Source organism: Nothoprocta perdicaria, unplaced genomic scaffold (assembly GCF_003342845.1).
Source record: "Nothoprocta perdicaria isolate Ctin4 unplaced genomic scaffold, notPer1 scaffold_416, whole genome shotgun sequence".
NCBI classification, from domain to species: Eukaryota; Metazoa; Chordata; class Aves; order Tinamiformes; family Tinamidae; genus Nothoprocta; species Nothoprocta perdicaria.
The window spans coordinates 100746-113885 of NW_020455662.1; the positions used below are offsets into that span (position 1 = coordinate 100746).

At 50.5% G+C, this 13140-nt stretch overlaps 1 protein-coding gene across 9 annotated transcripts in view; it reads right to left on the reverse strand.

Moving 5' to 3' along the window:
- Nucleotides 1–9267, reverse strand: part of PPFIBP1 (PPFIA binding protein 1) — a 62441-nt gene extending 53174 nt beyond the window's left edge. For all 9 annotated transcript variants that reach the window (XM_026045912.1, XM_026045911.1, XM_026045913.1 and 6 more), the window contains exon 1: nucleotides 9252–9267. The gene's annotated coding sequence lies outside the window, so the exon portion shown is untranslated. The remainder of the gene's footprint in view (nucleotides 1–9251) is intronic.
- Between the last annotated feature and the right edge of the window lie 3873 nt (nucleotides 9268–13140).

Sequence of the window (13140 nt, forward strand, 5' to 3'; positions counted from 1 at the left end):
GCCTTCAGACTTACTGGTGGTTCTCTCAGTACTGTTATCCCCATGGGATGTTAAATGACGTTATGATGGGATGCTAACGGTGGGATGTTAAACAGTACTACATCCCTTGCCAACCCCTGGGGAACACCACTAGCAACTGGCCTCCAACTGGACTTTGTGCTGCTCATCACAACCCTCCGCCCAGCAGTTCAGCCACTTTTCAAGCACTGAGCAGTTATTCAGCCCACACTTCAACAGCTTGCCTATGAGGCAGTGGTGGGTAACAGTGCCAAAAGCCTCAATGAAATCAAGCTAGACAACATCTGCTGCTCTGCCCTCATCAACCAAGTCCATCATCTCACCAAAGAAAGCTATCCAGTCGGTTAAGCAAGATCTCCCCTTCATAAATTCATGCTGATCTGCAAGTGGTATCCAGGATGAGCTGCTACATCATCTTCTAAGGGACCAAGGTGAGGCTGACTGGTCTGAAGTCCCCTAGATTTTCCTTCTTAAAGACAGGAAGGACATTTGCTCTTCTCCAACACTCCGAAACCTCTCCTGATCGCCCTGACCTTTCCAAGATAATCCAGAGTGGCTTTGCAAGGACAGGGACCAGTTCCCTCAGCACTTGTAGGCACATCCATCAGGGCCCAGGGACTTGCAGAGCTCACTCTGCTCTGACAAAGCACAAGGCTGCTCGCAGGAAGCAGCCAGCTCTTCCGTAACTAGGAGTGACGGCGCTTGCTCTTCTCCTACGTGAGGGCACTGCAGCCTCTTCAGCCACGGAGACTTGGGGTRAACACTCAACCCCGACACTGCAGTGAGCGGCCTGAGAGAGGGCTTGCACGCAGAAAGCAGCACTCCAGCTTCTGCCTTGGGGAAAAGAGCGGGAATGAGAGAGCCCCCAAAGCGAAGCGTGCCTCAAGTCTGCAACCAACACTGAGAAACTACGGCCAGACAGCAGCGAGACTCCTTCCAGCTACAGGAACATTTCTCACCCAGCAGCAAGCAAGTTCCCATGATCCTGAGGCTGGATCCAGCGCTCCTGGAACGTGCTAGGAGCTGCTCAGGGCAGGACCGGCCGTCCTGCACAATCCAACACCCACACAAGGGGAGTTGGGGCCCCCGAGGCTACAGCAGGAATGGGCCAAGGCGGGAGGCTTCCAGAGCAGGTGAGAATAAAGAATTTTGGTAAATCTGCACAGCAGCCCATCAACACAAAGACAGGGCGACACTGCAGAGAGCAAAATCTTTTCCTATCTCCCACTAGCAAATTTAAGAGAGGGAACCTGACTGAAGTCAGGCATAAAGACCAGGTATAAATCGGCTATGAAATCAAAAGAAACGACTTACCTAAACCACAGTTGCTCCAAAGGGCTTAGATTAAAAGCTGCTAACCTGAGATTCCAGTTACCTTGTCTTCACATTAATTTTAATGGGTTAGCCTACCTGAGTCAATCACATGTTCTTTGACCTGTGTAAACACAGCTTTTTTCTTTCTTTTTTTATTGAGGGAACTGGATGATAGGACGGAACATTTTGCAAAGAGGCAGAGAGTTGGTGCCTCGCGTGGAAACAGCACCTGAGAACTTCAAGCAGAGCTCAACACTGGTGGCCAGCAATAGGACGAGGGGTAATGACCACAAGCTGGAGCACAGGACGTTCCGTCTCCAGGTGAGGAGCAACTTCTTTACTGTGAGGGTGACAGAGCCCTTGCACAGGCTGCCCAGGGGGGTTGTGGAGTCTCCTACTCCGGAGGTCTTCAAAACCCACCTGGATGGCACCCTGTGCCACATGCTCTAGGTGTGCCTGCTTGAGCAGGAAGGTTGGACTAGATGATCTGTAGAGGTCCCTTCCAACCTTAAATATTCTGTGAATCTGTGAATCTGTGAACACCAAATTGCTGGTTAAAGCAGTGGAGATTTGCAGGGGTGCACGAGTGTGTGTGAGTTCGCTTAAAGATCACTGTTATGGAGCACGGGTGGGTGTTTGTCTTGTGCCTGGCAACTGTTATCCTGTAAATAACCAATGCTATCCCAGTCTGCATCCCAGGCAATTCATCCTTCAGTCATCAGAGCTCAGCACAGCACTGGGGAGGGGAGCATCAGGTGGCATTTCCCACCAGCACCAGAGATTAATGCAGTGGTTTTCTAAAGCGTGAGAATATAAATTAACATATTAAGAGAGAGAGAGAGAGAGAGAGAGAGAGAGAGAGAGAGAGAGAGAGAGAGAGAGAGAAGCACCCAGCAGACACACATACCAAAACACACAGGGCACCACAAAGCTGTCTCTGGTGTCTCCAGCAGCAGCAGCCTGTGCCTTGGAGGTTTCCCATCGTGGTTTGCAAGATCTGCCAGGAGCCCCAAAAGCTGCCGTGGCTCCAAGGCACCTCGTACAGCGCAGAGCTCCAAAGAGGCACACGCAAACGCCCAAGAGCAGTAACAGGACTACACACGCCTCCCTTCCCACTGCAATGGAAGCAAGGCTCCCAACTTGCTCAGGAGGATAAGGGAGATGATAACTCAGCCCTATCACAGTCCTCCTCAGCGTGGATCACAGCATTCACTACAGCTGTCATAACACACTGCAAATTACACACAACACCTACTTTCAATAACACAGGCCTTAGACCTGTCTGCATACTTTGTGGGAGCGGGAATTAACAGCCGCTGACAAGCAGTGAGATGGCAAGGGCGTTAAGAGGGACAGCTGACTCCATTCCCGCTGCTGGTTGGGAACGTATGAGGTTTCCTGCCGGCACCTCCTATTTAGGAGCTTTTCACCCATCATGGGAGCAGAGAAGGGGGCCCCGGAGCAGCCCTGAGTTTCCTTTGGCTTTTCCCAGCAGAGCAGAGGCAGATGACGAGACGCACACCCCTTCTCCGTGCCCTCACAGCAGCGGGCGCGTGCACCTCGTCCCGCTGAAGCCAACAGTATCTGCTACATGACTAACATCAGGCCTCTGCTTGACTAATGGACCACAGCAGGACCCCAAAAGAAAGATCTTCCCAAACTTGCAGAGCCTGTGGGAGCTTCAAGTAGTATCACAACCCCCTTCTAAGCTGAAGGGTGGTCACGTTTGCAGCAATGACACGCTGCACTTCACTCCTGATCCTGCTCCCCATCACTCCAGCCAAGCCTGACACCACCACTACATACAAAATCGGGGTTGGTTCACTGGCTTTATCATCTGTCAGGCAAAAAGCTTTGCTGTCCCTACTTTAACAAAGTATTTCTAGATAAAGTTTATTTAAGGTTATATAGGATCATCATGGCCATCTGCTTTGACTCCATACAGAAAAGAAAACACAAATTTAAAGTAAAGCAGGGCAGTTTAGGGATGCTCTGTCCTATGAGACAGATTGCAAGCTGGAAGAGCAAGGAGCTTGCAGAAGGGAACCAGCAYGGAAAAGCCTCCACAAGAACCAATGGATACACCGAGCCTTGGAGGAAGCTCAGCCACTTGCCCACCACAGAGACAGCAACTTGGTTAAAATGAACAGCCTTTGACACTCCTGGGAAGGGGCAAAAAGCTGGCCCCTCAGCCATCAACCTGCAGAATATTAGGTTAGCAGCTATTGAYTCTTATCACTGTGGAGTCTTATATGATCATTAGTTTCCCTGGTGTGATTTAAAGGCATCAGCTGCAAAGGACATCAGAACGGATAAAAATCCCAATGCTTCTTGTACCTGCTCCAGGTGCTCGGGTTGCTGGTTTGGTTAAAGTGAAACAGACTGAAACCTTTGGTCTTACCCTTATATTAAACGCTATATGATTCAGTCACACTGGATTTCCTCTCATGAAGCAGGGTTATTTGGCTTTCCTAGTTCCTTACAGGAACTCACATTTGTCCTATTTAGGGGATCTTAATTAAGAATATTGCTCATAACCAGATTATATGGCATTTATTCTGAAGAGCAAGACATACTGATAGAGCTAAATATTCAATATAAACAGCCCRTGGATATCCATCATGACATTTATATACCGGATTAGAAAGCACCAAGAGGAATTGCGGATGTAGGACACATGACCCTCCCTTCCATTCAAAGGCAAATATCCTGATATCCAAGTGTGACGCTTGCAGGCAGGCAGCTTTATCCCCAAAGTCTGCACATCTTGGAAGAGCAATTTTGGGTGCATCTTTGGTTCCRGGATAAGAGAATATCTGGCAGCTTGTTTGTGCTTGCTAGCACACGTGAATGTGCTTGCTAAGAGGTAAGGAGGCTTGGGACAAATGTCAATTTTCTGCAACAGGGAGCTAAAGTGATTCAAAAAAACGAGGTTAAAAAAATAAACAGATAAAACACAAATCAAATGCAACATGGAGCTTCTGCTTAGGCCAATCCTTACCTTTAAGCAGCACGACTTTTGCTGCYGTTGCTGGCAGCAAGCTCCCTGGCCAGGGGAGCGCTGCTCCTCTGCACACTCCTGCTGTGAGCTGCAGCTTTTCCCTCGCCTGGAGCTGCTCCTGCTGCTCCTGTCCTTCCCCCTTTTTCCCCTGRCACCTCGACATGCCCCAGCTGCCCACACCTGCACGCTGCCACCTCATTAAATGCAAAGGGGTGGCGAACAGTTTTCCTCAGGAGACCCAAGGCTCCCTTGTCAAACCTGCCCGGTGGAAACTCAGCCCTTCCACCRGTGGAAAAGGGGGAACCAGCGAGCTGGCTGCAAGAAGAGCTTCGCATTTGAGAGCAGCTGCTGTGGGCACTGGGAGCTTAAACTTCCCAGGGCCTTCCTGACAACACTTGGATGTCCCAGGTGAAATGAAACCTCCCTGACCCGCTCTTGTGTGGGGTTGGTGCCTCCCAGCCCAGGGCTGCTCCGGCGGGAAGGGGAGCGCGTGCCGGGCGCCGGCGAGGCAACGAGCCGAGCGGCTGACACGATTCCTTAGCAACGTGGCTGCTCCATGTGCAATCCAAGCCTCACGGCTGCTGGGTGCCACCGGCTGATTCCCAAAGGCGCCGGCGGCGGCACCGCGGGCCGAGCGGCGCTGCAGCGGGCACGTGCGGGTACGGGCACGTTGCACACGGCCGTCGCAACCTGAGGCTCCTCCAGGTTAAGCAGTGCTCCAAGCTCTCCTGCTTTATTTCGGGATGGAATTTTTTCAGTTATACAACTAAAACCGAGGAAGGGACGGTAGTTAAGCTCATGTGGAGCTGCACCCTCTCCCACCACCTACCTCCTCTCTCCCTCGGGCCTTGCTTTTCTCCCTCCTYCACCATGCAGCCTTCTGGCTGCTCTCTCCCACTTTTTCTTTCCTTCTGTTCCAACTGATGTCTCTTCTCCCATTCCCACTTTCCCTCTCCGGATCCATATCTACTCCCTTGAGCACCTGTGTTGTTTCTTCTCCGTGACCAGCCTGCGATACCTGGCAGCTTCGTCCTTCTGTTTGCTGCTTGGGGAAGAGCTTGGAGGGAGCAACGAAGAGTCCTCCTGCCCTCAGTTCCTGTGCCTGGCAAAACTGCGTACAGAGGCAAGGAGATGGCAGGAAAAGTCTCCTTGGACCCTCCAAGTTCTGCAGTGGGGGCTGCCTGGTTGATCGGGGGGACGTGGGACCCCTCGGAGCTGGGGGTGCTCAGTGACAGCACGGTCTCATACCCCAGCCTCTCAAGGCTCTACGTAAGAGAAGGAAAATCGATTCCTCTCAAAGTTATCCAAGTTTTGGTGAATCCCTCTCTGTGGGAAATAGAGAAGAATCCAGAAGAATCCCTGGATTGTAAGGTAGCCCCCTCTTTCAACGGCAAATGCCTAATGAATACACAGAGACACATACAAAGCCAGAGAACTCCTGTGAATCGGTGGAGAAGCAGCAAAGGAGCTTTCAAGAGAAAGATAAAGAGATTCTTCCTGTAATTCCTGCTCCTCTGCCCCGAGCCGCTTCTTGCRGAGCAGATTAGCTATCCTCCCGGAGCCAGCTAACTGCTCCAATGCAGCCCAGTTCTCYGAAGCAGCATAGACTTTGTACAGGCCAAAATCCCTGAGGAATTGCAACAGTTAAAACCAAGATTCAGTCMTGTTGTTGTCTCCTCTGTAGCAGACATCAGAGGGACTATTTAACTGCAATCACCTCTCCTATAGGTGGCATGCAACACGTTGGGGGGCCATTAATAGGCAGCAGCAAGTCCACAGCATGTCCTGGAGCCTGGTGCACTCATATAAAATTATTTCTGCAARTGAAGTCAGCTCAGCTGCTACTCACAGGGATGAGAAAAACCCACAAACCTGCAGAGCGCAGCGAGTGAAACAAGAGTTATTTTCCACACATGCCATGTGTCAACACAGCACCCCTTTAGCAGGTCTAACTCTTCCTATTTCAGGCTCAGCTGGAAAACAAGAAAAAAAAAAAAGGTGTTTCCAAATATATCAGAAAAGATTTCCATGTGCTGCTGGYCGGAGAGAGGATTAGGAGCAAAGGAACAGAGCAAGTCACCGGGAAGCCGAATAAGCCCTCCCCTCCCTCAGCCACCCTAGTTATTCACATGCTGCTTTAGATGCTCCAGGCAATTCCTCGCCCACCTCCCTCCCACCACACGCTGCGATGCAATAACCACGGCAGTAAGTTAGGGAATACATGAATACATAAAGCGAACGCATTTTGCCCACATTATTCCCGGGATGACACCAACACAAGGCCCGAGTGCCGATGGCTGGAGCTGCCGGACGGGCCGGCGGAGCCCCTGGGGCCTCCACGYACCCCTGCCCAACCTGCAGCCGCCCAGCAAAGAGTTAAGAGGGCCGGGCAGGATGGTGCAAGATAAACATCTTTCCCGGCATCTCCCGGCTCCCTTTCCTTTCATTGCTCCTGGGAATCAAACTTTCTTTTTCTCCCCTCCCTCTCTCCCCGTTTGAACAAGGAAGAGGTGTGGAGCTGCGCGAGACGGCCAAGCCGGGATTTCAAGTTCRGATTTTGTTTCTCCTCTCGYGGCCCAAAGTCACTCGACTGCGCCRGCTCCTTTCCTCCTTCTGCAAAATGGGGCAAATAATTAGCAACCACCACCCCAGTGTTAGAGAAATTATTTAATTCATGGTTGTACGGCTCTTTGAAGATACAAACAAAGTGCCAACTATTATTACTAGATGATGATGGTGATATATTTTTCCCTCAAGCTTCTTAAGGGAAGGGGGGAAAAAAAAAAAGCATACCATCAAGCAACCATATTTCTAATGAGATGCAATACCCTGAAAGTAGGGCATTTTGAAAGAGATTGGACAATCTTTTTCCAGTTCAGAAAGATTATTCCCAATACATAAACCTCACAGGATTATAAATTCATGAAAAGAAAAACRTCATTCGACTAGCTGACAAAATAAGCTTGTCTAAATAAACGGGGAAAATATATACTCTCTCCTTATTTATTTATTGCTCTTTAAGAGAGCAAAAAGAATTTCTTGAAGAAGCCACGGCAAAAATGAAATGAGACTCGAAAGCTCAGTGGGGGATGAGTTCAAAATTTCCAAATATGAAGCAACTGTCAGGTCTGGAAAAGGCAATTAAACAGAAAGGCCTGGGTAAGGCAGTGGGGAGCGAGTGCACTGTGCAAGAGAGGTCACACGCTGGATAAGCACGGCGGTGTGCTAAATATTTCTGCATAAATACAACTCCCTTTCTCTCCATAGATATAGGAGGGACCTATCAGAGAGCTGCCATCAGGCTTCTTGGTGAGCAGGCTGTGAAACGACATTAATTTTGCCCAAACCACATCACTAAGTGTCTGAGCCAAAGCATAAAACAAAACACAACACACTGTTCTCCGCAAGCAGCAACATTTCCCTCTCAAAGCACTCCGACTGACTTCAGCACTACTACCAAAAGCCCCAAAATGCCCAGTCTGTGCTGGCTCTGGCAGAGAAGTTAGSCAAGTGCTAATAAATGCAATCAAGGGAAGCAGGCACAAGCAGCCCTTCTTTTTTTTTTCTCCTTTTTCCTCCTCTGTTACATGCAGCACTGATTGAAAATAAATAAAAAGAGGCTAATTTTTGCCTCTTGCACATGGGTAACACAGYAGAGCGGATTAGATGTGCACTGTTTTGCTAATGCCCATGCATGCTCCGTCTCCATTTCAGATATCAAGGTAATCTGTCGAGTGCCTCTGCATTTTGGCACCTCAGTAAAGCACCTTTAAGACTTTTTTCCTTTGTTTTTCTTTTTTATTTGCTAAGGCTCATTTTTGAGGCATTATTTAGCTTTTCCAGCTTATTCACGTGCCCATCCCTAACGCGGGCTATGGCACAGACTGTCAGCATGATGTTTCACGAGCTGCTGGGGAACAGCAGGACAGAAATCCATGCTTTTAAGCCTGGACAGAGGCCACGGGCAGCAGCCCTGAAGCTTTGGTCAGGACAGCTGCAGAGCTCGTGCAGCAAGAACAGAGCTCCCGTACCTGGCTGAACCTGGGGCAATGCAGGAAGAAACCCCACGTTCACCWTCTCGTGGGAGAGGCAGCCAGCAGCCTGCTCCAGAGCCCACTGCTTCTGTCAGCATCGAGTCAGAAACGGAGATTTCTTGCCATCTTGCTGGGAGAGGCTCTTACTTCTTTATTTAACAGTGCAAACAAGTAGCGGGGCGGGGGGGAAATCAGTTCCAGCTTTCTGGACAGACTGCCCGGAGGAAGGGACCTGGCTGAAGCAGCATGCCTGCAAACACCAGGAGCACATCGGCGTGCGAGCCGGGCGCGAGCGGYGGCGCTGGGCACCAGCCGGCACCAGACACGGTCCCTGGGAGGGCACCAGCACAAGGGACAGGGAAATAGAAGAGATTTCGGCCCCCATCGCTGGGACCTGGTGACCTGCTGGGAAGTCACAGGGTGGAAACACGGAGGAAGCCCCGGGCACGCTGCARTTGCGAGGCGCGCGGCTGGCACAGCCACTGGAAGCGGCTCCCTGTGTAAAGAGGCAGCTGGAATTTAGGAAGCTTGAGCCTTCCACAGGACAGATTACACTGCAGATATATTTGGACATGTTTGCTTTTCCAAAACAAAGCAGGCAAGTGACAACCATTCTCCAAAACAAACTTGCACTGGGCTACTGGGATCACACCAGCCTAGAGCAAAGGCAAAACCATGGACCTCGAAGTCGCCCGAGAGGGCCACTTCCAAAGGCTAACACAAGCAGAAGCAGTGCAACATCCATGCACAAATCCCGCTGGAAGCAGCCTAACTCTAACAAGGTTTATTTCCACAGCGCAAAGAGGCTGCTGTGTAAGGAATCAAGCAGAAGGCAGCAGGTCCTCACAGTGGTGAGGAACCGTTCAGCGGGCTGGGCTACTCACGCAGGGCAGCAGACTCGGCGCTGATCTCCACCTCCACGCTGGAGCCAGCCCCACTAATCCATACCAACTGCTGGCACCTGTAAGAGAGAAGCGGAGAAGCAATTTCAGCAAACGCCACTAAACCAGAGGCAACTTAACAGCAAGATCTTACGAGGGTTGCTCATAAAGTGCCCCGGGATTAGAGTGGATGGTGTACAGAGCAGCATTAACAAAAACCTCCAGTACAAAGAGATTATACGACGAGAATAAATGTACAAAAAGGAAGCGAGTTTGGTTATTCCTAGTAACTCCCAATAACATCAGCTCTCGGTGTGTCCAAATTATGCTTTCAATCCGTGCCTTAAAAAACAACATTACGGACCGACACAAATCAGTTTTTGACCTGGGGCAAAAAAGATGACTGCAAATATTCAGCAGGCAGTACCTCAGTGAAAGCAGAGAGAATTCACATGGATTTCCTTCCAAAGAGAGGCAATTTCAAGCCTGGAAACTGAAACATATACTGAAGTCTCAGCACACATATATAATTTGGTGACGACTGCTCCTCAGAACAGATCTTTAAATCAGACCAGACAAAAATCTCAGCAATAAAATGCAGGGAGCACAAAGGACAGGGGCACACGAGCTATGCAAGCAGACTCCTTCACMAGACCAGGGCTCCAGGCTATTGCAACAGAATAATTACGTACAGAGCCCAGTGCCACACAGGGGGGGAAAAAAATCTGTCAGATGGAAAAAGAGACAAAATCTGCTGGGTGAGGAAAAGGGGGGRAAAAAAYACAGTATTTGAGGTTTCTCTAAAGSGTACTGCAGAATGTCATGGACAACGCCAGGGAAAAATGTTACTGAGCAGTGTTATTTTAAGTGTGCTTAAAGCACCGCCAAGGGCTCCACTGGAAAACCTATAATTGGAGGGAGCTTCTCCTCTTCCTCCCCAACACTGAACTCCGGGAACCCAATGCAAAGCTCCCGACTCGGTCACAGCCTCATTCCTCAGTCACCTTCTCTGCCACGGAAATGGGAGAAGCCCCGGCAGCTTTTCCAAAGGACGCTACTGTGTCCCGTTTCCGCTTTTATTGACTCCTTCTTTAAAGGAGAGAGAGCGAAGGCCCCGCGAGCGCAGGGCCTGGATGAGCGCGTTGCTCCCACGGGACTCGCTCCGTTACGGGCCCCGGCAGCTCCTCCCGAGTTGCTGCAGCCCGACTATTCTGGTGAATCAAAGCTGCTCTTTGTTGCTGCRGTTTGACAGCCCGTTTTAGTCATTTCCTCCCGAGCGGGCCCGGCCTTGCGCGGGCAGAGCCCACGCCGCCAGCACCGCACGACAGTCGCTCACCACCGAGGGGAAGAKAGGGGAGAAATCCACGCATTTCCCAGAAAGCGAGCTAGCTAAAGGGGAACTAACTGTGCATCCTGCTTTGGGAGCTCAGCCCGGGAGATGCAAGGAGGCATTTCACACAACTGCTAGGCAAATCGCCCACGTAATCCTCTTCTCCCTTCCTCAAACTCCATTTTCTACTAATGAGCCTGCCTAGAAATCCCGGATTCCCTCTAATCCTACAGCTGAAGGAAACTTCTCCTACAGCTTTTGCAAGAGGGATTTCAAGCGAGGCCCCCAAGCGCAGCGGGGCCGGCAGCGATGCTCTGGGCGAGCAGGGCACAAGACACAGCGACGCCGGGGCATGTCACCTCCCAACTTGCACCACAATCCCAGGAAGCCTCCCAACATTCCCAGGAAGAGTCAGCACCTCTATTTCTCCTCTTTATATCTGCTGAAAACTTTGCCTCAGAGACATTTCAGGAAGAGAGCATCTGGAGAGGGCCGTGACCAAGCAATGTGCTCTACATCTGCTCTCTGCTAGATACAGATCAGCTCTGTCTCTTCGTTTCTGCTCAAGAAAAAAGGCCGAGTTACAAGATCTGAAAGATTTCCCTGTGTTTTTACTAAAAACATCTGTATAACTCGGGACTCAACCGGTCACAGCTCAGATTACTCCTCCTTCCCACACACTTGTTTTGATGTCTGCACGTTTGTGTTTATACTGAAAAGTTACGAGAGTTTTTCCTACTTTTTTGAATAAAACAGGGCAGATCACTTCATAGGCAACCCAACTGCCCCCAAACTGGTATTTCAGCATCTCCCATCCCTGGCACGAGGCCCAAAGCGCTTCCCAGGCTCAGGATTCTGCACGTGGAGCAGGAAAGTGGCCAAATTAGCTGCAAGGGCCRATCCTGCTTGAGGTAACAAGACCACAGATGTATTTGCTGGTCACTTGGGTGGCTCGTGCCTCGTGGATGCAGCCAGGAGGATGCCCTGGGAGGTCATGCAGGTCCCACCTCAGGACCCCCAACTTGCATCAACACAAGGACATTTGCAAAGCAGACGTGGCCATTTAGGACAGGAGCAACCGGACAACGCAAAATGAAGTGGCCAAAGCTTGGCCAAACGGAGCATTTGCAAAATCCACTGGGAATACTCCGACACACTTGGCTGCCAGACATGCTGKGGGAGCAAACAACCACATTGGAGTGGGAAGCTGGTGGGGCTGCATCTTCTGGAGGCGTAAGGCAGGAGGTGCCACTTCCCAGCTCCATGTAGCCACCTTCACCCACCAGCGACTTCTCAGTGCCCGATTTCTTTCTGGCCACACAAAAATCCTGCTGGAAGCCCCACGCTTGGCCCCAGCAGTGTCGCTTCCCACTGCAAGCAGGCGGCACCAAAGCGACGGGCCGGCAGTGCGGCACCCGGAGCAACACGGCCAGCCAACACCTTCGGGGCACATGAACTGTGACTTACCATTCCTCCCGACCCCAAGGATTATCCCAGATGGATCATTTAATAGAGCACTTAGTCGGAAGTGCAGAAAGGAGGRAATGACAACTGCAGGAAGCTTCAACAGGACCTATCACATCGCTAGCTGATCAGTGCTGAAGTCAAACGAGACATGATCTGTGCAAGGAAAAATTTTAAGGCTATGACTAATTTTACATTAATCCCCAGCCCAGCCAACCTTGGAACTGGAGAYCAAGTTCTCTCTTTCGGCTAACTCACTGTTTTAATCCAACAGGCCAAAGGAGCAAGTTACGCAGCTCAGCTCCTGTAAAAACACACGAGTCAGCTGGCAGAAGCTCCAGAGATGACCAGGAGACACGGAAGATTATTTTATGAAGTCAATTAAAGCTCTCGTGCCCGCAATGCCTCTGCGCTGTTTGAGCAGCATGGCGAGAAGTCCTCGCAGTCGGAGGGGAGAGGATCCATCCTTCCTGTGTGAGCAAAGATGGTCCCCACTAACACAAAGAAGATTCCCCAAAATACATATTTTGCCACTATTGTGCCTCTCAGTTCTTCATGCCTGCTGGCAGGATGGTGATTAGATCCATCCATTTCCATCACTTGGCAGGCAAGAGGCTGCGGAGCGAACGGCAGCCCCARAAGTCACTTCAGTCCTTGTGGAAACACCAGTTACCTGTCGGGATCCCAGGCAGTCCTGGGAGCCAGGAGGTAATGGGAGTCTTCACAGAGAAGATCATGATTCCCCCGATGGCAACGGGACAAAACCGCTGCAAACGCCACACTAAAAGGAARGGATTACCCAAGTTTTTACTCTCTCACAGGCTCCAATTTGGGCTTATTCCTCTACATGAGCCAAGRAGCCAAGAAAGGTTTACAAGAAAGATTGTTTAACACTTGGTTTACTCTCTAGATACACACTCTCTATACACTGCAATTGCAGAGACGTCCCTGCTATATTAGTGCCCTTATCTTCTTGTTTTGACTCTTCTTACCAACAGCCTGGGCCTTCCTGCTCCATACTGAAAACGTTCCCAAATAAAAYTGGGCTTTCGCATAAGGTTTTCCATGACATTCCCATGAAGGTGACGGTCCTTCAAT